We start from the raw sequence: 3,810 nt of genomic DNA, 5'->3' as shown, positions 1-3,810 counted from the left end.
GTTTCAGAGAGGTGTCTTTCAGGGCGACACCATGAGCCCACTCCTCTTTTGCCTTACATTATTGCCACTATCTGTAGCACTGCGCCATTCCGACGGGTACTTCTGCGGCAAACCTGCAGGTCGAAAGTACAAGGTCACTCATGTATTTTACATGGACGATCTTAAGATATATGCTAAAAACAGAGAGCAACTGCATCTAGCTCTGGGGATTGTCGAACGATATACTAAGGAAATTGAAATGGAATTTGGGTTAGACAAATGCGCCAAGGTTTATTTGAAGCGAGGAAAACTTAATGGCATCCCTGAAGATCCTCAGCTCGTTGATAGAAGCGACATACGACACCTCTGCGCTGGAGAGACTTATACATACCTGGGCGTGCCACAGAGCCGCATTCAGAATGTGACATCTATAAAGGATACTCTCCGAAGCAGATACAAACGTCTCATCCGACAGATTTCGTCTTCCGAACTGTCGGCGAGGAACAAAGTATCTGCAACGAACATGCTTGCCGTCCCGGTACTACTATATTCATTTGGAGTAACTACTCCAAATGAATAGAGTAGTACCGGGAACTCCATGAACATGGAACTCCATGGACAAAGAAAGAGCTCAGATCTCTTGATATCGGCACAAGAAAGGTTATGCACATGAACAAAAGCATGCATCTTGAGTCTTCCGTTCCGCCACTGTACATCTCACGCCGTCAAGGGGGTCGCGAAATATTGAGACTTGAATGTCTTCACAACAGGATTATTCTGGGTACAGCAAATAGAGTTGCAAATGGAAGAGACCCTCTTCTTAAAATGGTCAGGAATCACGAAGAAGTGGGCAAAGGAGCATTTCTGTACAAAGCAGCGGAGGAGGCTGCTGAAACACTCGGACTTAACTTCAGTATAGGGGTGATGATGATAGCTGCAGGGCGTGCCATGCACACCCCGAGCATTTAGCTCACATACTATCTAATTGTCCAACACACGCGGGAACGACCTACATTCAAAGGCACAATGCGGCACTAAGAGTGCTTTATTACCATCTCTGTCACTCCTACGGCATTCACCTTAATATCGCTCCTCTAAATGCTCCTAGGGAAATTGAGTCAATTGTCGAGAATGGGAAGTGCTCACTCGAGGCCTGACATGGTTCTTCTTGACTTCGAGAAGCGAACCATGTTTGTTATCAAATTTTCGGCACCAGCTGACAAAAACATCATAGCCAGGGAGAATGAAAAGTAAGAGAGGTATCGAGACCTTATAAGGGAGTTGCAACGATTGTACCCGGAATATTCTGTTAAACTGATCGTCTTTATCATCGGCGCTCTTGGAGGTGCCAAGCTTTCACTTGCTAATAGCCTAAAAAGTATCCCTGCGTGTCAACAATATGCTAGAACACTTGCGAGAAAAATGCAGAAGGCGGTTGTCCTTAGGTCACTCCGAGTTCTCAGGGTGCACGAGGCTTTTGCTAGATCGTCATATTGATTCCTTTACAGACTGTAACCACCTATCTCGCGGTTGTGAGACGTGGTTGTGGCTGAAATTTTACCGCGATTTCGCTGGAAGCGGGTGCAATTTTTCAGATTAGCACCCGCTCCCGGCGAAATCCTGCGGTTGTCCTTCTGACAAATTTTTAATTATATATTGATATCTCCCTGTAATAAACTTCTATTTTTTGCTCTCATAAAAACATTTTATGGATGTAGATAATAATTTTTAGACTTTATTGCATATGAAACGTTTTTTCATCTGTTTACTACTATTTCGTTTGTGAGAAAGTCTCGACAAAAATGTCATATCCGAACACCTTTTGAATTAAAAATAATAAATTCCATCGATGCAACATTTTAAATTTTCTATTTTAACCCGAAACGTAGCCAAAGGAATAAGGATCTAATGGAATAAAATTACACTAACTTTTTATATTTGAGATTAATTAATAAATATTTGAATAGAATTTTAAAGAATTTTATTGTAAAAAAAAGTAAAATTCGATGAATAGATACAAACTTTGAAATTTTTGAATAGAGACTTACTTAAGTACTAGCACAGCTCTAGAAAAGCAGAGGCTCCTTTTACCTATTTGGCTTAAAGAAAGTCTTATATACTATTATGGCTTCATATAATACGCTAAATCACATTTAAAAAAAAATTTAATGAGTAAATTTTTCTTTCTTAAGTACTTTTTAGCGTGGATACTTCAACTAGTTTTTGTCTCAGACTATATAGATTTAATTACAAGTATTATACTATAACATATAAAATATAAGTCTTTTAAATGGAGATCTGTTTTCAAACCTATGCCTATCAGTTATTAAAGCGAAGACAATAACAAAATAGTATTATAGACGATATATACACGGAGAAAACGATATCGCAAGAATTGCATTATATACCGTAATTCCTGCGCTATATATCGTAATTATTACATTATAATAGCGTAAAATCGAGATATCGTACATAGCAAGATTTTACATTATATTATTATTTTATTATATTATATATACGAGGGTTGTAATAGTGGCCAATCAATATTAGGGCATTATAATATCCTAAAAAGCTCCGGAATCTGATTGTACGTTATCATAATGCGCTTTATTTCCATACAGAGGTTCTGCGATATCATTGTGCGATATCTTTTCATCCGTGTAGTAAACAAAATTTTTTAATTGGTACTTGTCACAGACTCAATCTTCTAAATTTATGTAACACGTAACCTACAATCTTCTCGTAAAGCTTTTCTTTCAAACTTACATAATATATCAATTTCTTTTTCACTGAAAATATTTGGTTTATGATTATGCTGCGAAAAATTGCTCTTGGCCCTTCTGCTTTTTTCTAATCATCATACAAACTACCTAAGTCCTTGACAGTAGAAGAAATCGGCAAAGTCTTCCAAAATATTCGTTGACTGATTAGCATATGAGGTACGAGAGTTTCAAGAATTCTTAATTTCTTTGACGTGTTTTTACCACGAGGAACTGTGCAATATGTTGAAAAAGGTTCATTTATGTTGATATTTTTCTTCAAAATATTAATTTCTTCGTACTCGTCAGCAAAAGATGTTTTTCAAAAAAGGTTCTTACTTCCCTTTCGAAATTCGGCTACTTTTATGTCGTTTAGCAATGGCAAATCTGAGTTCTTTTGAAGTTTACGGCAGTGGTCTACAAAGTTCCGAAAATCTTCTACTTTCATCTCCCAGGCTTGGGTGTGCGAGCTCGCTTTCTCCATAAATGTTTTCAATTCATCAAAAGATAAAATTTCTTCTGTATTTTCCAAGCTTTTCCTAATTGGCCATGAACGCTGTCTCCCTTCATGCAGGTATGCCCTACCTCAAGGTACTTCATCGTGATCGTTTTTGGACCCCATTCCGAATTGACAATTAGAAGCAGGCTGGACTAAAATAACCAATTTTTCTCTCATCCACTACAGTTGTACATCTAAAAGATAAAGTGTTTTGAAGGCAGATTTAGTGTCGAACTGATAGTTTCAAAGTAAGCAGATGCCGCATCTTTTGCTGATCTTACATTGGCTGCTTCATGCCATAAGACGCAGATATTCTTTACATCTTTCTTGAACGATGCGAACGTTTCGTTGAAAGCTACTAGACGACTTACAAGGAAACTGTTTTTCGTTTTCATTTTGGGTATAATCAATACTTTCTGCATGTCCACTGCATAAATTTCTACATGATCATTCCATTTTTCGGCGTTGTCTCTAGAATACAGTCTGTCAAGTTAAAGCGTGGGTGGCTTTACTCGCAGTCGGTAAGGTGTATCGACATGATTTTGGTGTCAAAATATTAAGAAGAGCTCCCTC

The sequence above is a fragment of the Belonocnema kinseyi genome, chromosome 1 (genome assembly GCF_010883055.1).
Source record: "Belonocnema kinseyi isolate 2016_QV_RU_SX_M_011 chromosome 1, B_treatae_v1, whole genome shotgun sequence".
In the NCBI taxonomy this organism is placed as follows: domain Eukaryota; kingdom Metazoa; phylum Arthropoda; class Insecta; order Hymenoptera; family Cynipidae; genus Belonocnema; species Belonocnema kinseyi.
This window is presented reverse-complemented; position numbering follows the sequence as displayed.